The sequence below is a fragment of the Somniosus microcephalus genome, chromosome 2, assembly GCF_052327205.1.
Source record: "Somniosus microcephalus isolate GS21.2 chromosome 2, FLI_Smic_1.0, whole genome shotgun sequence".
Classification (NCBI taxonomy): domain Eukaryota; kingdom Metazoa; phylum Chordata; class Chondrichthyes; order Squaliformes; family Somniosidae; genus Somniosus; species Somniosus microcephalus.
Window position 1 is genome coordinate 257533267 of NC_140988.1, and position 23505 is coordinate 257556771.

Sequence of the window (23505 nt, forward strand, 5' to 3'; positions counted from 1 at the left end):
TTAGTATGTCAGCTATGCCTTCTGCTTCCAGAAGAATATCTCCTTTTTGGTCCCTAATTGGCTTCATCCTTCCTTCGACTACCCTTTTACTATTTACATGTTTATAAAAGACTTTTAGGTTCCCTTTTTATGCTAGCTGCTAATTTATTCTCATATACTCGCTCTTTGCCCTTCTTATTCCCTTTTTTCGATCTCCTCTGTACTTTCTATATTCAGCTTGGCATTATGAACCTTACATTTGTCATAAGTCTCCTTTGCCTGTCTCATTTTAATCTCTATATCTTTAGTTATCCAGGGAGCACTAGCTTTGGATGCCCTTCCTTTCCCCCTTGTGGGAAAGTGTCTACTAAAACCTAAACCATCTCCTCTTTGAAGGCTTCCCATTGTTCAATTACTGTTTTGCCTATCAATTTTTGATTCCAATCCACCTGGGCCAGATCCCTGTTCAACTCACTGAAGTTATCCCTCTAGTTAAGTATTTTTATGCTTGATTGTTCCTTGTTCTTTTCCATAACTATTCTAAACCTGGTGATATTATGACCACTGCTCCCCAAATACTCTCCCACTGAAACATGCTCCACTTGCCCCACTTTATTCCCCAGAACTGGATCCAGCACTGCTTCCTGCCTCGTTGGGCTGGAAACACATTGATCAAGAAAGTTCCTTTTCACACATTTCAGGAATCCCTCCCCCTCTTTTCCCTTTACACTATTACTATCTATTAGGATAATTGAAGTCTCCCATTATCACTACTCTGTAGTTCTTGCATCTTTCTGTAATTTGCCAGCAAATTTGCTCCTCTACCCTTCCCACTATTTGGTGGCCTGTAGTATACACCCAGTAGTGTAATATCTCCACTATTATTCCTTAATTCTAACCACATAGATTCTGTCTTTGACCCCTCACATACATCATTCCTCTCCAGTGCTATAAAAGTTTCCTTGATCAATACTGCCAGCCCCCACCCCTCCTTTATTTCCTTCCTTATCTTTTCTGAATAACTTATAGCCAGGAATATTAAGTTCCCTATCCTCAACTTCTTTAAGCCTTGTCTCTGATATTGCCACTATATCATAGTTCCATGTGGCGACCTTTGCCTAGAACATAAGAACAAAAGAAATAGGAGCAGGAGTAGGCCATTCGGCCCCTCGAGCCTGCTCCACCATTCAATAAGATCATGGCTGATCCTCTACCTCAACTCCACTTTCCTGCACTATCTCCATATCCCTCAATTCCCTGCAGCTCACCAACCATATTTACCATTCTATGTGCCTTTACGCACATGCATACCAAAGCCATCTTACACTGCCTCGTATTTGCCCCCTGTCTGATCCCTCTTTTTTCTGAACTATTCTTTACTCCAGTGCTATTTGTCTCTCCCAGTCCTCTGTGCACCTTATTCCTCCTCTATAATGTTTTATCCTGATGCCCAACCCCCTGCCAAATTAGTTTAAACCTTCCCCCACAGCACTAGTTAACATTCCTGCCAGGACTTTGGTCCCAGCTCTGTTGAGGTGTAACTTGTCTACCTTGAATAAGTCCCTCCTGACCCAGAACTGGTCCCATTGGACGCATCTGGTGTGGTTGAGATTAATCGTCCTCTGAAGTACTGTAAGCATGAAATGGAAATCCTGGCCCTGAATTTCCATGGCCATTTTCCTGGTCTCCTGCCATAATTAGGTGAGACCGGTATAAAAACCGGAGAGAGGCGAGGCCCGAGACCAGTCGGGACCAGCGGGAGCAGCGAGGAGGAGCTCGGCAGGAAACCCGGCGACCAGCAAGGCCCGAGACCAGTCGGGAGCAGTGTGAGACCGGTATAAAAACCGGAGAGAGGCGAGGCCCGAGACCAGTCGGGAGCAGTGTGAGACCGGTATAAAAACCGGAGAGAGGCGAGGCGTACCAACTCAGCAGCGGGGAGTGAGCTGGTGCAGTCGGGAGAGCAGGAGGCCAGTAACTGGTGAGTTTAAAAGCTCACCTTTCGCGGGCTTTTTCTTTCACAGCTGGTGCAGTCGGGAGAGCAGGAGGCCAGTAACTCTTATATAGGTGGAGCTGTTGCTAAACCCGAAACACTACAGTGTAGTGTCTCCCACCCTTCCACCTCCTCTAACCTTTTAGGGGTTAGGGGAAGTTGAAAAGGTAGGTTCAATTTATTTTATTTCAGGAGCCTAACCTCGGTGGAAAAGGTTCCAGGACAGGAGGCGGCAGTGAAAATACAACACCAGAAAACAGGTAGGTGACTGGTTGGTGAGTACTTTCACAAACTTATTCTAAGTAGAATTCAATAATTAAGCTAAATCGTAGTAAATAAAAGGGTATTGTAAGGGTTAAGTCATGGAAGGGCAGCTCAGACCCGTGTCATGCTCCTCCTGTGCCATGTGGGAAATCAGGGACACTGTCTCTGACAACTATGTGTGCAGGAAGTGTGTCCAGCTGCAGCTCCTAGCGGACCGCATGGCGGCGCTGGAGCTGCGAATGGACTCACTCTGGAGCATACGCGATGCTGAGGATGTTGTGGATAGCACATTCAGTGAGTTGGTCACACCACAGGTAAAGGCTAGCTCAGACAGTAAATGGGTGACCAAAAGGCAGGGTAAAGGCAGGAAGGTAGTGCAGGAGTCACCTGTGGTCATCTCCCTCCAAAACAGGTTTACCGTTTTGGGTACTGTTGGGGGAGATGACTTACCAGGGGAAGGCACCAGCAGCCAGGTTCAGGGCACCATGATTGGCTCTGCTGCACAGAAGGGAGGGAAAAAGAGGGATAGGGCTATAGTGATAGGGGATTCAATTGTAAGGGGGATAGATAGGAGTTTCTGTGGCCGAGACCGAGACTCCAAGATGGTATGTTGCCTCCCTGGTGCAAGGGTCAAGGATGTCTCGGAGCGGGTGCAGAGCATTCTGAAGGGGGAGGGGGATCAGCCAGTTGTCGTGGTACATGTAGGTACCAACGATGTAGGTAAAAAGAGGGAGGAGGTCCTACAAGCTGAATTTAGGGAGTTAGGAGCTAAATTGAAAAGTAGGACTTCAAAGGTAGTAATCTCTGGATTGCTACCAGTGCCACGAGCTAATAAGATTAGAGAGAGTAAGATAGATAAGCTAAATACGTGGCTTGAGCAGTGGTGCAAGGGAGAGGGATTTAAATTCTTGAGGCATTGGAACCAGTTCTTGGGGAGGAGTGACCTGTACCAAGGGGACGGTCTACACCTGAACTGTGAGGGAGCCGATGTCCTCGGGGTAATATTTTCTAGGACGGTTCGGGAGGATTTAAACTAATTTGGCAGGGGGATGGGAACCTAGGTAGTGGAAAAGAGGGAAGTCATATGAAGTCAGAAATAGATGGTAGAAAGGTGAGAAGCAATAAGCAAAGGAGAGAAACACAAAGGGCCAAACTAATTCATAATGAGAGTGTGAAAAAAGCAAGCCTGAAGGCTTTGTATCTTAATGCTAGAAACATTAGGAACAAGGTGGATGAATTAGTTGTGGAAATAGAGGTAAACAAGTATGATTTGATTGGGATTACAGAAACGTGGCTGCAGGGTGGGCAAGGCTGGGAACTTAACATCCAGGGATATACAATATTTAGGAAGGATCGGCAAAAAGGTAGGGGAGGTGGGGTAGCATTGCTGGTAAAGGAGGGGATTAATGCAATGGAAAGGAAGGATATTAACTCGGATGAAACGGAATCTGTATGGGTAGAAATGAGAAATAGCAAGGGGAGAAAAACGTTAGTGGGTGTGATATATAGGCCTCCAAATAGTAATATGGAGGTGAGGGAAGGCATAAAAAGGGAAATTAGAGAAGCGTGCGATAAGAGCACAGCTGTCATCATGGGTGACTTTAATTTACATATTGATTGGACTACCCAAATTAGTAAAAATTCTGAGGAGGAGGAATTCCTGGAATGTTTTCGGGACGGTTATCTGGACCAATATGTCGAGGAGCCGACTCGAGATCAGGCCATTTTAGACTGGGTATTGTGCAATGAGAAGGGACTTATCACCAATCTTCTTGTACGAGGCCCCTTGGGTCAGAGCGATCATAATATGATCGAGCTCTCAGTCGAGATGGAGAGTGAGGAAATTGAATCAGAGACTAAGGTCCAGAACTTAAATAAAGGGAATTACGAGGGTATGAGACGGGAATTGGGTAAGATTGATTGGGTGGTGTTTCTGGGGGGATTGACAGTGGATAGACAATGGCAAGCATTCAAAGATAGAATGGAAGAATTCCAGAACATGTTTATACCGGTTTGGCATAAAAATAAACCTAAAAAGGTGACTCAACCGTGGATAACGAGGGAAATTAGGGACAGCATAAAATAAAAAAAAAGGGCATATCAACTGGCAAAAAAAAGCACCAGACCGGAAGATTGGGGGCAGTACAGGATACAGCAGAAGAGGACAAAGGGATTAATCAGGAAGGGGAAAATAGAATACGAAAGTAAACTTGCAGCAAAAATAAAGACAGACTGCAAAAGCTTTTATCGGTATATCAGGAGGAAAAGACTGGTAAAATCCCAAGTCGGTCCCCTGCAGTCCGATTCGGGAGAATATATAATGGAGAATAAGGAAATGGCAGACCAATTAAACTCATACTTTGGTTCTGTATTCACAAAGGAGGACACAAATAACCTCCCAGGAATATCGGCAAACATAGGGACTAATGAGAGGGAGGAGCTGACAGAAATTAGTATCTCTAGGGATATGGTGTTGGGTAAGTTGAGGGGACTGAAGGCCGACAAATCCCCGGGGCCTGATAAACTACATCCTAGGGTACTTAAGGAGGTGGCCCTGGAGATAGCAGATGCTCTAAGGATCATCTTCCGGAACTCCATTGACTCGGGAACAGTACCCGTGGATTGGAGGGTAGCTAATGTTACCCCAATATTTAAAAAGGGGGGTAGAGAGAAAGCAGGGAATTATAGACCAGTAAGCCTTACATCGGTTGTGGGCAAAATGCTAGAGTCCATTATTAAGGATAAAATAGCGGAGCACTTGACAAATGGGGAAAGGATCGGACAGAGTCAACATGGATTTACAAAGGGTAAATCGTGTTTGACTAATCTGCTGGAATTTTTTGAGGAAGTAACTGGTAAAATAGATGGGGGAGAGCCAGTGGATGTGGTGTACCTTGACTTCCAGAAAGCCTTCGATAAGGTTCCACACAAAAGATTGTCATGCAAAATTAAGGCTCATGGGATTGGGGGCAAAGTATTAACGTGGATAGAGAACTGGCTGGCGGATAGAAAACAGAGAGTTGGAATAAACGGCTCGTTTTCAGAGTGGCAGGCAGTGACCAGCGGGGTGCCGCAAGGATCTGTCCTGGGACCCCAGCTGTTCACAATATATATAAATGATCTGGATCAGGGAATTGGATGCAATATTTCCAAATTCGCTGACGACACTAAACTAGGAGGAGGGGTGGGCTCTGATGAGGATGTCAGGAGGCTACAGTGCGATTTGGACAGCTTGGGGGAATGGGCGGATACGTGGCAGATGCACTATAATGTGGATAAATGCGAGGTTATCCACTTTGGGGGTAAAAACAGGAGGGTAGATTATTATCTAAATGGCAATAGATTGGGAGATGGGGAAGTGCAGAGGGACCTGGGTGTTCTTGTGCACCAGTCACTGAAGGAGAGCATGCAGGTGCAACAGGCGATTAAGAAGGCAAATGGTATGTTGGCCTTCATATCAAGGGGGTTCGAGTATAGGAATAGGGATACCTTACTACAGCTGTACAAGGTGCTGGTGAGACCGCATCTGGAGTATTGTGTACAGTTTTGGTCGCCCCATCTGCGGAAGGATGTTCTTGCCATGGAAAGAGTGCAACGGCGATTCACCAGGCTGATACCTGGAATGGCGGGAATGACCTACGAAGAGAGATTAAATAGTTTGGGCTTGTACTCACTGGAGTTTAGAAGATTGAGAGGGGATCTCATCGAAACATATAAAATTATGGCAGGCCTGGACAGGCTGAATTCAGAGAGAATGTTTCCAATGGCCAGGGAGCACAGAACCAGGGGCCACAGTCTAAAAATAGCGGGCAAATCATTTAAAACAGAGATGAGGAAGAATTTCTTCACTCAAAGAGTGGTGAGCCTGTGGAATTCCCTGCCACAGAGGGCTGTGAAGGCTAATTCAATAAATATTTTCAAGAGAGAATTGGATATATTTCTGAAGGCTAAGGGGATTAAGGGTTACGGAGAAAAGGCGGGGACGGGGTACTGAACTGGTAAGATCAGCTATGATCTCAGACGAGGATCAGCCATGATCTCATTGAATGGCGGAGCAGGCTCGAAGGGCCGAATGGCCTACTCCTGTTCCTATCTCTATGTTACTATTGACAGAACCTTTGAAGAAACGTTGTAAATGGCTAAAAACATTTAATGCCATTTCTCAGGGGGTTCTGCCGATTTCCCACCAAAGTAACAACCCCTGCGGAAAATGATGGCCCCTATGTATAATCCAGAGATAATAAACAGATCAATTGTTTGTCGAAATCCTCCCATTCCAGACTACTTTGCACACAAGGTCACACTTCAGTTTACAGGGAGTCGGCCTTGCCTATGGGCTTTTGTAGTGGAAATAAGAAAAAGCATCTGAAGAAGCATGAATTGTAATAATTTACAAGATACTGACATATTTTGTTTATTACAGATTCCTCAGACTAAGTTTAGGAAGTCTTCTACACCCATTCCCTTAATGATACCATCAGCACCTGCAATTTAAACAGAAATAGTCAAAAAAACAACTAAAAATAAAGGAAAAGAAACAAAAGGATAATTATTTGTAATTGTTCTATTTTTACAACTCGTATTGATGGTGAGAGGATGCCAAGGACTTCAAGTTTCAAATAAACTGCAAGAAATCTGTTTTTTTAACAAGCTTGTTTAACTGGAATATTTAAGGAGTATTTTCCAGTTGATTTCTTTTTTCCTCATTTAGATATTTATATTTTATATTAAAAATTATACTGGCGGGGTCTTTCCACTTGGGCGTTGCACTGGTGGAAGTAAGCCAGGTGGAAACTTCCTCCTACCCCAGCAATTCCCTCTTGACCCTGGACTGGTCCTGGAGTTATTACAATATGGGAGGCGGGGTACCAGCCTCCGCTTAATGAGGATGGAAATGTCGCAGCAGGCCACTGGGGAGAAAGAGGCACCTGTGCAAAATCATTTTCATCACACTTTAAATTTCAAATATTCTTGGTGGGGTCTGTGCATGATGTCACTCTGAGAGCGCTTGCACAGGAAGGACCCTCTTCAGAAGAAAAGGGGAATTCTCCCCGGTGTTCTAGTCAATATTTATCCCTCACATCATCACTAAAACAGATTATCTGGTCATTATCACATTGCTGTTTGTGGGAGCTTGTTGTGCGCAAATTGGCTGCTGTGTTTCCTACATTACGACAGTGACTTCACTTCAAAAGTATTTCATTGGCTGTAAAGCACTTTGGACATCCTGAGGTCATGAAAGGCGCTATGTAAATGCAAGTCTTTCCTTTCTTTTTGAATATATGAGCCAGTAGAACCTCCCCCATTTTCTTAAGCACACTGAAGTAAATTGTGTCAGGTCCAACAGCACAATCAGCTTTAAGTACCTTAATCTTAACTACACCATTTCTGCAGCTGCTTTTATTGAAACAACTCTAGCTGCACATCTATTTTGTATTACCAGGACTGCAGCATCAACTTCAGAAGTGAAAACCAATGCAAAGTATTTAGCTGATCAGGCATATTTTTATCTTCATAGCTAACCTGCCCTGATAAATCTATCAACCATTAAATGGATGGAAAAATCACAGGCTGATTTCCCAAAAAGCATTGCCTGGGAGAGTCAGTTCATAGAATCACCCCTAATATTGTCATGGAAAATCATTTAATGAACGAAGGTCTAAACCCAATTTTTTTCAGGGTGAAGAACAAATAGATCCATCTGACTTAAATAGCACATCAAAGCATAAAGATGCATTCCACTCGGTCAGGTAATACTGTGGATGTGGCCAGACAACACCTCAGGGGTGTGCATTTCCTCGGAACTTCTCTCGCTCCATCTACATAACTTAGGCGGAAGTGTTGCAGAAAACTCGTTTCCACACACGGCCAGTGGGCCAGAATTTTTTGTCAAAATAATGGCAAGGCTAATGGCACTCGCCATTTTTTATGGGTAAATGTTACAGCAACTTCTGGTGGAAAGCAGATGTGTGGTTAAATGTAAATATTCAAACATTGTTGTCCGAGTTGCACCACTTCACCGTTACTTTCGCGAAAATGGCATCTAATGGTTACCCTCCCTTTAAGGAACTTGCTGCATTTGCCCATTAAACTCGTCGCAGAAAGGTAAGTCTTGTCATTACAAGCGTAAGTACGCTTTTAATGACGTGGTAACTGTTAATGACTGCCAATCAAGCTCTCTGGCACTGGAAATTAACTATTACAAATGTGGAGTTTCATTCCTTCAGGTTTTGAATTTTTTGCGCAGATTAAAAAAGTCAAATTTTGGCTCGGAATTTGTGGTCGCCGCCAATGTTTCCCCTAATAGTTTTTGGGTGCGTGGCCCCTTCAAGGGGCTGTGCGCCCATTGGAAAAGCCAGTCCCGGGCTGCACAGGACTGGCAGAGAGCTGCGCAGCTTAGAGGGAACGTTTGTTGCTGCTGACCTCAAAGAAAGCTGCCCACAAAGATCAAGCGATCTCTGAGGCATGGATTTCACCTTCCTGATGTTAAGTTGATTCTGGCACCAAGTTTAGGGGATCTCCAGCGTCCAGCAACAGTGATGTCATCAAACTGGCTAAGCAGCCAATCACATTGAAGAATTCTCACAGACAGCAAACCAGGAAGTAAAATACACTGATTATCCTTCACGTTTTAATCAGTTTACAGAGAACAAAATAAAGATTGGAACATACACATAGGATTAAGGTAGAAGCTGAAATATCATAAACAAACTTTAAATAATATATTAAATACAATGGAATTTTTATCATAATGGAAAAATTTGACATTCCACAAATATAAAATTGGGCTTTCAGTGCCAGAATGGTTGTTCAGCAATAGTTATGACTCAGTGCTTTGTTAAAAACCCAGTTATACCTCATTGAACAAGGCTTAACTTTTTGGGGGATTTCAACAGCAATATTTTATAGCATAAAAGGGGAAGTTCTCATCAGTTCACTGATTACAATTAATTGCCGGCTGCGGGGAGTTCAACAGCGCGCCCTGTGGAGTAGCAGGGAATGACTGACAGCAACTTCTGGATTTCTGTGTTTAATTGCGCATGTGCGGACTCCAGAAGTTGCGGTCAGTTTCACAGTTGTAATGATGGCGAACGCTGACAGTTTTGTTGTCATTACAACCGCAAATTATGGATCATTACATTTTAATTTTTTTCTTACTTTTGCTTTCGTTTCTTTATTTTTCTGTCTCTTAATCAAATCTTTTTCCCTCTCCATTTATTTTGGTTTCTGTGTCTGATTTGACATTGAATTCACCCCCTTTAATTCATCCTCCTTCTCAGTCCTTCCTGTATTTATTTCCTAATCCTTAAGTCTCATTGGTTAATGAAATACACAATTGGTTGCCCTTTCACTCAGGTCCCAGATACCCGATTTCAGCTCACACTTTCAGCAGCTTTGTGGGCAAAACTTTTTTGAGCTGACGGGTGCAGGGGCACATCTAACTAATGGAAGACGGCATTAGATACCCTGCTACAGTAAAATCTCGCCCAGTGTTTCAACCAAAGTTACAGCGGAAGAAGCACTGTGGAAATTCATCCGGAGGTGAATAACATCAGTAAAACTTCTATTTTATTAGAATATACATTATGTTGTAATAAAGTCAACCTGTTGTGGATAGGTTTTGCTAGTCAGCCATATTTTGCCAATATTTTGGATAATATTTTATAATATACATTGAACTGGGATTCTCTACTAAGTTTGGGTTCAGTGTTACAAGCATGACTGCCATCATGCCCAATATTGGTTCCATACTTGTATTTCCTTGCATCTCTTTTAAAAAGTCTGTGATTGGCACACTGCTCATCTGAGCAATATCTTTAATGATCTCTGCCATATTAAATAAGTTTGTAAAAGGAAGAGATGGAGTTCGTTTGTGAAAGGACACATCAGAACTGGAAAAAGCTGGCCAATCGAAAGATGCAACACATGCCCTTTTACCTCCTCCCTTCCCACTGTCCGGGGCCCCAAACACCCCTTCCAGGTGAAACAGCGATTTACTTGTACTTCTTGCAATTTAATATACTGTATGCGCTGCTCACGATGCGGTCTCCTCTACATTGGGGAGACCAAACGCAGATTGGGCGACCGCTTTGCGGAACACCCCCGTTCAGTCCATACGGGTGACCCTGAGCTTCCGGTCGCCTGTCACTTTAATTCACCGCTTCACTCCCGCTCTGATCTCTCTGTCCTCGGCCTATTACATTGTTCTAATGAAGCTCAACGTAAGCTCGAGGAACAGCACCTCATCTTTCGATTGGGCACTTTACAGCCTGCCGGACTCAACATGGAGTTCAACAATTTCAGATAATAATCCCTACCCCCATTTTTCATGCAGTATGATTTTGCCATTCCCATTTGAAACATTTTCACAGCATGTTCTTTCAATTCCTTCCTTCCCTCCTAAACCCCTCCCCCCCTGTCTCTGCACCTGCTTAAAATCTGTTACATCTCCAGCTTTTTCCAGTTCTGATGAAGGGTCCCAGACCTGAAACGTTAACCCTGTTTCTCTCTCCATGGATGCTGCCTGGCCTGCTGAGTATTTCCAGCATTTTCTGTTGTTTTGTCTTCTTTCATTTTATGTGTTGTAAAGATTGTTCCATCTTTTTCAGGGTGCACTGCAACAGCTCTCTCCCTGTCTATAATAAATAATCTAGGGCCTCAATAAAACTGTTTCCTGTTCATTTTTATTTTCTTTATTGTTACATCTATGATCCTCTATCTGAGGTGTCACATCTCAGAGAGCTGCTGAAAATAGGTCAGTTCGGTCCTGCAGCAACTAGACAGACTCTGGATCCTGCAATAGGACAGTATTTCGGCGCCCCCTGGAGGTATTAGTGTGCAGGTTACAAACCTTTACATTGAGGAGCACAGTTACGTGTCCTGAGAGATCAAAGTTACTACGTTGGTTTTGAACACCAATTTTAGGATCTATGAGCTAATCTGGAGATAATCAGCTTTGGAGCATGTCTAGTTAACTTTGGAGTAGAAGTGGGAGGCGCTGTCAAATTAAGCTGAGTTGCTGAAGCCTGTGTAACATACGTAGTGCAGCCACAATGCAGCAGTGCTGGAGAGGACAGATATTGAGTCCCATTGCAGAGGCTTTGCCCTGGATAGTGATGAGCTTCTTGAGTGTCACTGCAGTTGCACCCATCCAAGTGAGTGGTGAGTATTCCATCACACTCCTAAGTTGAGCCTTGCAGCTGGTGGAGAGGCTTTGAGGGCGTCAAGAGGTGAGCCCTAACTGCAGAATTTGCAGCCTCTGCCCTGTTCCTGTAGCCACCGTGCTGATATGGCTGGTCCAGTAGGCTTCTAGTCAATGGTGACCCTTAGGATGCTGCCGGTGGGAGACTTGGGAATGTTGATGCCATTGAAAGTTAGAGGGAGGTGGTTGCCCCTTCTCTTATTGGAGATGGTCATTGCGTGGCACAAATGTTACCTGCCACTTGTCAGCCCAAGTCTGGATGTTATCCAGGTCCTTCTTTAGGCTGGCATGGACTGCTTCATTAATCGAGGAGTTGTGAATGGAGCTGATCTCTTTGAAATTGTGAGTGCACAATCCATTCCTGATCTTATGATGAAGGGAAGGTCATTAATGAAGCAGCTGAGGATGGCAAAGCCAAGTGCACTGCCCTGATGAATGTCTTGGGGCTGTGATGACTGGCCCCAACAACAACAACCATCTTCTTGTGTTTCAGGTTTGACTCCAGCCACTGGAGGGTTTCCGCATTGACCTCAGTTTATTTTTGATGCCATATGTTTTGTGGGGATATAAATGATTTTGCTTCCTATATAGATTCTCTGGTCATTACATTGTATAGTAGGAGAAATATCCTAATATTTGCCTTAAATGGGTCATCAAAATTGAGTCAGTAGTATGCCTAAATACCAGAAAAGAAAGGGCTAGTACGAATTTAACTATGAATACAAACAAAACATTCCATACTAGGGAAAGAAGACATGCCTTCAAGACCAGGGCATGGCTCATTAAGGAGGATATAAATATGTCCTGCCTTATCTGGATCTGTATGAGATCCTTTGTTAGCAAAGACCTGAATCTAGCATGTAAACAAGTGACCTGGCATGTCTAGGTGATTTGGGATCATCAGGGGTGCCAACAGGGCTGTGTGAGGTGATTGACACCAATAGGGCTGAACACTTCTAACACATGTCACTCAGATTGGTCAATAAACTTTGGAGCTTCTCTGGAAATTAATTAAGTATATATAAAGTAGTGTTTTTGATACTAAAGTTCAGTCTTAGTCTCAGTCTTTAGTCTTTGATCGTTAGTTCTTAGTTTAGTTCAAGTTCTTTTAGTAGTACTTCCTCTAATATATTTAGAAGGACGTCTCTGTAAAATTGGAAATGAATCTCTGACAGATAGAAGGTTACAGAAATTGAAATTGTATGGCTATACCAGCCAGATACAGGCAGATATACTCATAAGGATGAGATCGCATAAGTTCTGGAAATATTGCTAACTACAAGCATATAGGGCTTAAAATTCGGGGGTTTAGCGCCACCCATTACCACCAGATTCGGGGAAAAATGGCAGCTGCTGCACTATCGCCCGCTGCCGGCGATTCCTGTGGCAGCTGCCATTTTCAGTAAGTCGGCAGCGCTGCCATTGCCTGCGCTCGCCGTAAGTATTGTAATGAGTCGGAGTGTGACATCAATCGGTGTGCAATGCTGTGTTGACGCCTGCTCATCCATTTTGTATTTCGCCGCTACTATTGCTGCCCTCTCTAATGCACACCAGTGCGTGCAGCCACTAAAAGCGTTTCAGCAGCGTTAACGGCCGTGAGGAGTCTGGCAGGACTTGGCAGATTGTATACAAGGATGGACGCTGACAAGTGGAAAACAGCTCAGATGGATGCTGGAACTTCAAATGCCTCCTTTGCTAAGGTTCTTCTTTTATACTTTCATTTTTTGCCCATCAGTGGGGTGTGGGGGGATGGATGGCGGGGGGGGGGGGGGTGGTTGCAATTTCTGGTGGCTTTCTGGGAGGCCTACAGTGTTTGTGGGTCAGTAAATCAGTGGGTGAAACATTGTGGAACAAGCTTTTTGTTCAGAACTGAACACTGGTACAAAACTGCAAACCCATTGACGGATTCCCAGCAAATAAAAAAAATGAATTCCTAAAGAGCATCAGATTGCCTAGAACCCCATCGCAATGTTCGAAGATCATCTCTGATAAGATCTCTTTTATCTTTATGATAGCATCACCAGGACGTCACCCCTAGCAAACCTGGACTCAACTGCTTAAGATTTTAATGAATCATAATTAATTTATTCAAAATTCCATAACCAATTATTTATCAAATAATTATTTTGTGTCGAGTATGCAAGACCCACTAAAAGCTGGCACGATTACTACACATTTAAACACTTTCAAGAGTGACCATTGGGTAAAGATTAGTGTTACCGAGAACACTATTAAGAAATCATAAACTATTGAAAAATCAACATGCAGGTAATATTTTTGTAGCGAGTACGGCAACTGTTCCATACCTGGCCTACAGGTTCGTTCCTTTCTTCCCCGTTCCCTGTCACTGCAAGCGGGAGACAGATGTGACCTTTGGCCTCCTACTGAGCTTAGCACTGGAAAGAGCACGTTTCACCACAAAATCAACGCTACGTTGATGTTTATTTGCAGGCAGCACCAAAATACCGGTGCTGCCTGCGCTCTCTCGGCAGGTGGCCATTAGCCTTGGCCGGCGCTGTTACCGACAGGTTTCCAGCGTACTCGAATTTTTAGCCTGTAGACTTTAATCTATTTGATAGATTGGCTATCTAATACTGTTAATTTAGCTTTCTAAGGAATCTAACCTTAATCACCAATTTATATCAATCTCAAACATTGATCTCATCTGTAGATTTATAATCAGAAAGCAGTTACAGTGGAATTACTGTCATATAGCTGAACTGCCTTTGTAACTTCTGTTATTTATTTTGTCAATTAACCCTATCTACTAATTATTTACATACTCAATGTTTAAGTGCTACTAACTCCGTTGTCTGATTTCTTTTTTAATTATTGGCAAGAAAAGGTTAATTCAAGTAACTCAGTGGCTTGTGCTGAGCCTAATGGGCGATTGGCAGTATAAACACTAATATAATCTGAACTAGCTGATGTAAGACAGTACTGCAAGTCAATTTTGGCCATCATTCACTCCGAGGCATATACTGTGCGGTAAAGAGTTAAGGTGAAGGAATTAAAGATTTGTCTAGCGCCCTTGATAAATATTTTGTCAGTGTATATATCCCAGTGTTGTTACAGTATCTGACCTGTTCTCAGAGCTTTTTCAATGCTGCTTTAGGGGGTACACATCTATATATATAAATCAGTCGATCTGTCTGTCTGTCCTTCTGTCTGTCTGTGCGTGTGCGTCTGGGCGGCTATGCACTCGAAAGTTACAGGGCGTACCTACGCGTGCGTTACGTCGAAAGAAAGCTTACCTTTCCAAAACGGTTTTAAGCGTATTTACGTTTCGGCCGGGCTAAAATCGCGCCCGCGGTATCCGAAAAACCTTAACGTTCCGCTCATTAGCATCTCATTATCCGCTCATTAGCGACAGAGTGACCTCGAGCTCGACCAATCGTACGCCGGGTTGCTGCCGTGTTCCGCCGGGCCAATCGGTGCGTGTGCGGGCGGGCCTTATTGTTCTGAACCGAGGTGAGTCGCCGCCATCTTGATTCCAAACTTTTCCTTTCTTTTTCCCGCTTTCTGCGTCTTTAAAAAAAACGTTGCTTTTAAAACACATATTTTAAAAAAAAAAATGATTTAGAAACGAATTAACTTATCTAATCTCATTAATTTTCCTACCTTTCCCCGTTTTTCCAGGTAGGCCTCGAAGCCTCGGCTTCTCCTCTGCACCCACGCCCGAGCTAGGCACCTCCCGGCCCCACTCGAAGGCTGGAGGGGTGGGCCTCAGCCCAGCGCTGCTACCTTACTAAAGGGTGCACGCGCAGCAGGAGCTGAGACGCGGCGTCTCTCTCTGGCTCGGCCGGGGGGCGGGGCTTGCTGAGCGTCAATGGTTACCCTGGCAACCGGGCCCGCTGGCCGTCTCGCACAGCCGCAATCGGCGGTCTTCACCTCTGCGGGGGCCGCGACCCTCGGGGGGGGCGCGACCCTCGGGGGGGGGCGCGACCCTCGGGGGGGGCGTGACTCTGGGGGGGGCGCGACCCTCTGCGGGGGCCACGACCCTCGGGGGGGGCGCGACCCTCGGGGCGGGCTGCGACCCTCGGGGGGGGCCGCGACCCTCGGAGGGCCGCGACCCTCGGGGGGCCCCCCGCCCTCCCTCCCCTCCCTCCCCCCCCTGCCCCCTCCCCTCCCACCCCCCCCTCCCTCCCCCCCGCCCTCCCTCCCTCCCTTCCCTCCGCCCTCCCCCCTCCCTTCCCCCCGCCGTCCCTTCCCCCCCCGCCCTCCCTTCCCCTCCTCCCTTCCCCCCGCCCTCCCTTTTCCCCCCCAGCCTCCCTTTCCCCCCCCGCCCTCCCTTCCCCCCCCGCCCTCCCTTTCCCCCCCTGCCCTCCCTTCCCCCCCGCCCTCCATTCCCCCCCGCCCTCTCTTCCCCCCCGCCCTCTCTTCCCCCCACCCACGCTCTCTCTCTCTCTTCCCCCCAGTCGCTCTCTCTCTTCCCCCCCAGTCGCGCTCTCTCTCTCTCTTCCAACAACAACATGCCCTCGAAAAAGCCTCGGCACCGCCGGGCACTTCAGCTAGTGAGGTTTTAAAGGAAGACGATTTCTGCAGTCTTCCATTTTTCCTTGTGGAGAGGTACATGTCTCCCGTTGAAAGTATCCACACAATAATAGTATATAAAAAAAAACCTAGGTGAAAAGCCTAGTCTCAGTGCAGGGCACTACAAAAGTTAAAAAAGTAGGAAGGAAATTGAGAAAAATCAAGAAGTTGGGGAATCCCATCTTTCATTTTAAATATTTATAGATAGGGTTGCCAACCCGCCCAGATTCTTTGGAAAATGTCCCGGAATGAAAGACGAATCTCCTGAGCACTGCTGCTAGTAGCCTGGGTCCAAAGTAAAGCTTTGCACCACTGGCTTGCACATGATCACGTCATTCTCCCCCCACCCCTGCCCCATTATTTATTTTCTCTTTGTGGATCTGAAAATCGTGCCAGAAATGACCTTGTCCAATTGCATTACACTTTCTGATCCCAGAATTCTCGTGCTTGGTGCAAGTGGTCCGGCTTGATTTATTACCAGAATTTTCCTGTTTTCTAGGTGATTAGTTGCTGTTATGGCCTCCAAGGTGTTGCCTCCAAAGGACGTTTACAACTGCACATCGCTCAGTGGTAGAAACCGAGGAGGAGAAACGGGGTGCGGGGGGGGGGGTGTGGGGGGGTGTTGAGGGAGCTGGGAAAGGGGGGAGTTCTGTACTGCTAGGAACAGAGAATGTCTGGGAATGTTACTTACCTAAGCTGGGTGCTTCAGTCACTCTGTGCTCCTGAAAATTCAAATCAACTCACATTTCTTTACTTTTAATCACTTTCAAAAGCCTTTGACAGTGGGTAAAGATGGAGATTGAAGATAAAAGCAGAGGATGGGTAAGAAATTGGTGAAGGAACGGAAGCAGTGGGTAATCACTCGGGGAGTGATGTGGGGTCCAGTGTTGAGTGGGTGACCAGGGATCATTTATTGGGCCCCTATTAATAGGGTTGCCAACCCTCCCGTATTGTCAGGAAATCCCCCAGAACGGAAGATGAATCTCCTGGGCACTGCTGCTAGCAACCCGGGAGAAAAGTAGAGTTCGCATTTCGGAGTTCACACCTGTGGTTTGTGCCTGTGCCTGTGCCTGTGGTGTCAGCTGTGGCTCAGTGGGTAACACACTCACCTCTGAGTCAGAAGGTTGTGGATTCAAGTCCCACTCCAGGAACTTAAGCACATAAAGCTAGGCTGACACTCCAGTGCAGTGCTGAAGGAGTGCTGTACTGTCGGGAGTGCTGTCTTTCAGATGAGACGTTAAACCGAGGCCCCCTCTGCTCTCTCAGGTGGATGTAAAAGATCCCATGGCATTATTTTGAAGAAGAGCAGGTGAGTTATTCCTGGTGTTCTGGCCAATATTTACCCCTCAACCGACATAACAAAAAACAGATTATTTGGTCATTATCACATTGCTCTTTGTGGGAGCTTGCTGTGCGCAAATTGTCTGCCGCATTTCCCACATTACAACAATGACTCCACTTCAAAAAGTACTTCATTGGCTGTAAAGCGCTTTGAGACATCCAGTGGTTGTGCATGGCGCTATATAAATGCAAGTCTTTCTTTCTTGTGTTCTTTCTTCTCCTAGCTGTTGCTCAGCTGGTTAGCACACTTGCCTCTGAGTCAGAAGGTTGTGGGTTCAAGTCCCACTCCAGGGACTTGAGCACATAAATCTAGGCTGACACTTCAGTTCAGTACTGAGGGAATGCTGCACTGTTGGAGGTGCCGTCTTTTGGATGAGATGTTAAACCGAGGCCCCGTCTGCTCTCTCAAGTGGATGTAAAAGATCCCATGGCACTATTTCAAAGAAGAGCAGGGGAGTTATCCCCAGTGTCCTGGCCAATATTTATCCCCTACTCAACATAACAAAAACCAGATTATCTGGTCATTATCATATTGATCTTTGTGGGAGCTTGCTGTGCGCAAATTGGCTGACGCGTTTCCCACATTACAACAGTGACTACACTCCAAAAGTACCTCTAACCAATCAGAAACCAGTTTACAAACCAGTTCTCTAACCAATCACCAGGGGTGACTCATTTGGCTACAAACCAGCAGTATAAAAAGACCGGTGCCAGTGCGACCAGCACTGAGTGCGAGTAGCAGAGAGTGCCATTGAGAGTTTGGGTGAGTGAGAGAGCTAGGGTGAGTGGGGCGTTAGGTGATGTTTTTGTTTTGTTTCTGCCTTGTTTTTCCTGCCAGCCTCCAGATTAGCAGACAACGCGGAGGCAGAGCAGCGAGGCGAGGCCCAGTCGAGGCAGCCGGGAGCAGCAGCGGGTGTCAAGTCGAGCCGCAGCAGCGAGGCGAGGCAGCCTAAACAGGCTCCACAGGCAACATTCCAAGGGGAGGTCAGAATTCAAAAGTGACAACACAGCCAAGCTGGTAGGTGATTGGCTGGTTGGTGAGTACTTTTCCTTCCCTTTTAAGCCTTTATAAGTTGGTAAGTTCAATTAAATAGAGGTGTGATATTCATCATCTAGAATCGGGGCAGAGGGTATTTAAAAATAATATTAATAAATTTAATTAATTACACAGAATGGGAGAGCAGGTGATGTGTTACTACTGCAAAATGTGGGAGCTGGTGGACACCATTGATGCTCACGGTGATTACATTTGCGATAAGTGTTTGCTGCTAGAGGAACTCCGGCTCTGTGTTGATGAGCTTGAGACCAAGCTTCAGACACTGCGACACATGAGGGAGGGGGAGTATTACCTGGACTCTGTGTTTCAGGAGGTAGTCACACCAATTAGATTAATTAATTCAGATGTAGTCCGTGGTCAGGGACAGGATGGTGTGACTAGAAGTGAGGCAGGTAAGGGGATCCAGGAGGTAGTGTTGGAGGAGCCGCAGCCCTTGCTCTTGTCCAACAGGTTTGAGGCTCTTACTCCCTGTGGGGATGGGAACGGGGACTGCGGGGAGGATGAGCAACCTGGCCACAGCACCGTGGAACGAGGGGCCATTCAAGTGGGGGGAGTTCAAAGAAATGTTGTAGTGGTAGGGGATAGTATCGTTAGGGGGATAGATAGTGTTCTTTGCAGCCGAGAGCGAGAGTCCCGAAGGCTGTGTTGCCTGCCCGGTGCCAGGGTTAAGGACATCTCCTCTGGGCTGGAGAGAAACTTGGAGTGGGAGGGGGAGGATCCAGTTGTCATGGTCCATGTTGGTACCAACGACATAGATAGGACAAGGAAAGAGGTTCTGCTGAGGGAGTTTGAGCAGCTAGGGGCCAAATTAAAAAGCAGAACCACAAGGGTAATAATCTCTGGATTACTACCTGAGCCACGTGCAAATTTGGCTAGGGTAAATAAAATTAGAGTTAAATGCATGGCTCAAAGACTGGTGTGGGAGAAATGGGTTTTGCTTCTTGGGACACTGGCATCAGTACTGGGACAGGAGAGAGCTGTTCCGTTGGGACAGACTTCACTTGGCCAGAGCTGGGACTAGAATCCTGGCGAATCGAATAACTAGGGCTGTAGAGAGGGCTTTAAACTAATTAGTGAGGGGGAGGTTTTAAGAGAGCGAAAAATAAAAATGACAGCGGAGAAGGCAATAGAGCAAGGTAGCAGTGGGGGAATTAAAAACCAGAGCATGTCAGGAAGGGACAGAATGTATGATGATAAAGGTAAAGCAGTAAAAGGGGTAAAAGCAGGAATAAATTGTCAGAAAACATATTTGAAAGTTCTTTATCTGAATGCACACAGCATTCGTAACAAAATAGATGAGTTGATGGTACAAGTAACTACACATGGTTATGATCTGGTGGCCATTACGGAAACATGGCTGCAAGATGATCATGACTGGGAACTAAACATACAAGGGTATTTGACAATTAGGAAGGACAGACAGGAAGGAAAGGGAGATGGAGTTGCTATGTTAATCAAGGGTGGAATCACTGCAATAGTCAGAAATGATATTGGGTCAAAGGATCAGGATAGTGAAACAGTTTGGGTGGAGATAAGGAATAATAAGGGAAAAAAGTCACTAGTGGGGGTACTTTATAGGCCTCCTAGCAGTTGCAACTCTGTTGGTCGGAGTATAAATCAGGAAATAGTTGGGGCTTGTAATAAGGGAACAGCTATAATCATGGGGGATTTTAACTTTCATATTGACTGGACTAATCAAATTGGGCATGGCAGCCTTGAGGAAGAGTTCATAGAGTGTATTAGGGACGGGTTCCTTGAGCAGTATGTAACTGAACCAAACAGGGGGCAGGCAATCTTAGATCTGGTCCTGTGTAATGTGGAGCAGGCTCGAGGGGCTGATTGGCCTACTCCTGCTCCTATTTCTTATGACAGGATTAATAAAAAATGTCCTAGTAAAGGATCCCCTTGGAATGAGTGACCATAATATAGTTGAATTCCAAATTCAGTTTAAGGGTGAGAGTTGGATCTCAAACCAGCGTACTAAGCTTAAATAAAGGAGACTATGAAGGTATGAGAGTAGAATTGACTAAAGTGGACTGGGAAAACAGATTAAAGTGTAAGACGGTACAAGAGCAGTGGTCTACATTCAAGGAGATATTTCACATCTTTCAAGAAAAATATATTCCACTGAGGAAAAAGGGGAGTAAAAGAAAAGACAGCCATCTGTGGCTTAGTAAAGTAATAAAGGATAGTATCCGACTGAAAACAAGGGCATATAAAGTAGCCAAATCTCGTGGGAGGATAGAAGATTGGGAAGCATTTAAAAGCCAGCAAAGAATAACTAAAAGATTAATTAAGAAAGGGAAGATAGATTATGAAAGTAAACTAGCAAAAAATATAAAAACAGATAGCAAGAGTTTCTACAGCTATATAAAAAGAAAAAGGGTGGCTAAAGTGAACGTTGGTCCCTTAGAGGATGAGACCGGGAAACTAGTGGTGGGGAACATGGAGATGGCAAAGACGCTGAACAAATATTTTCTATCAGTCTTTACAGTAGAGGACACTAAAAATATCCCAACACTGGACAAACAGGGGGCAATGGGGGGGGAGGAGCTAAACACGATTAAAATCACTAAGGAGGTGGTACTCGGTAAAATAATGGGACTTAAGGCGGATAAATCCCCCGGACCTGATGGCCTACATCCTAGGGTCTTGAGAGAAGTAGCAGTAGGGATTGTGGATGCATTGGTGATTATTTTCCAAAACTCCCTTGACTCAGGAAAGGTCCCGGCAGATTGGAAAACTGCTAATGTAACACCCTTATTTAAGAAGGGAAGTAGACAAAAAGCTGGAACCTATAGACCAGTTAGCTTAACATCTGTGGTTGGTAAAATGTTGGAGTCCATTATTAAGGAAACAGTAACAGAGCATTTGGATAAACATAATTTAATAGGAAAGAGTCAGCATGGTTTTATGAAGGGGAAGTCATGTTTGACAAATTTGCTTGAATTCTTTGAGGACGTAACATACAGGGCAAATAAAGGGGAACCAGTGGATGTGGTGTATTTGGACTTCCAAAAGGCATTTGACAAGGTGCCACACAAAAGATTACTGATCAAGATAAAAAATCACGGGATTGGGGGTAATATACTGGCATGGGTAGAAGATTGGCTATCTAACAGAAAACAAAGAGTTGGGATAAATGGTTCATTCTCGGGCTGGCAATCAGTAACTAGTGGTGTTCCGCAGGGGTCAGTGCTGGGACCCCAACTCTTTACAATCTATATTAATGATTTGGAGGAAGGGACCGAGTGCAACATATCCAAGTTTGCCGACAATACAAAGATGGGAGGGAAAGCAGTGAGTGAGGAGGACATAAAAAAACTGCAAAAGGACATTAGACAGGCTAAGTGAGTGGGCAGAGATTTGGCAGATGGAATATAATATTGGAAAGTGTGAGGTTATGCACTTTGGCAGAAAAAATCAAAGAGCAAGTTATTATCTAAATGGAGAGAAACTGCAAAGTGCTACAGTACAAAGGGATCTGGGGGTCCTGGTGCATGAAACACAAAAAGTTAGTGTGCAGGTGCAGCAGGTGATCAGAAAGGCCAATGGAATCTTGGCTTTTATTGCAAGGGGGATGGAGTATAAAAACAGGGAAGTCTTGCTGCAGTTATACAGGGTATTGGTGAGGCCACACCTGGAATGCTGTGTGCAGTTTTGGTTTCCATATTTAAGAAAAGATATACTTGCTCTCGAGGCGGTTCAGAGAAGGTTCACTTGGTTGATTCCGGAGATGAAGGGGTTGACGTATGAGGAAAGGTTGAGTAGGTTGGGCCTCTACTCATTGGAGTTCAGAAGAATGAGAGGCGATCTTATCGAAACATAAGATTGTGAGGGGGCTTGATCGGGTGGATGCGATGAGGATGTTTCCACTGATGGGTGAGACTAGAACTAGGGGGCATTATCTTAAAATAAGGGGCTGCCCTTTCAAAACTGAGATGAGGAGAAACTTCTTTACTCAGAGGGTGGTAAATCTATGGAATTTGCTACCCCAGAGAGATGTGGAAGCTGCAACATTAAATAGATTTAAAACGGAGATAGACAGTTTCCTAGCAGATAAGGGAATTAGGGGTTGCGGGGAGAGGGCAGGGAAGTGGACGTGAGTCTAGGTTTGGATCAGCCATGATCCTATTGAATGGCGGAGCAGGCCCGAGGGGCCGTATGGCCTACTCCTGCTCCTACTTATGTTCTTATTATGTTCTTATGACTGTAAAGCGCTTTGAGACGTCCAGTGGTCATGAAAGGCGCTATAGAAATGCAAGTCTTTCTTTTACCTCGTGGCTCTCGGCACTTCTTGCACGACAGTAGTTAGAGCAAAACTGTAGTGTCCGTGTGTTGATAGAGACACTGAAGACAGGAGTTGGTTCATAGGTGTTTACTAAGCAAAGTCTGGAGGGGTACTAACGGATATAACACAATATACAGGCTTATATAGCCCGAGTGGCCATTACCGGCATTACAGCACATATGGGGCTCTTAAAGGCACATACAGTACAATTCCTCCCCTTTTAGCTAACCAGTACATCATATTTTAAGTAATTATTAATTACATGTTATAAGAAAAATAATATACACATTGCTGTAGTTAATTAATTATAAGTCAGTCTCTCTGGAGGCTTCCTGACTCGGTCCGGATAACGCCTCGGTGGTGTAGTAGTTTCTGGTGGTATAGTAGGTTCTTTTGGCAAGGCTGATTCGGCTTGAATGCCAGTGTCGGGTTCATCGGGTTCCAGTATCACCGGATCGGAGGTAGATATGGGTATCTCTACTTCATCGTTCGGCGTATAGAGTTGTGGTGTAGATTGTCCCTTTTCGGATGACTCTATGATTTGGTCAGCATGGCGCCTTATTATGCTTTCTCCGATGTCCACGGTATACATCAGCGGTCCTAGTCGTGTGCAGATAGTTCCAGGCTGCCATTTCTCGGTACGGTAGTCCCCGGCCAAAACTTGTTGACCTATCTGGAAGGTTCTAGTTGGCCTTTCATTCATGCCTTGAAACTGCCGGTTCTCCACGTCCCTTCTGATGTTAGGCTTGACCAAATCCAGCCGGCATCTTAGGTTTCTATTGAAGAACATCATGGCGGGAGTTTGGTTGGTAACCATATGTGTTGCATTCCTGTATGCGAACAAGAAG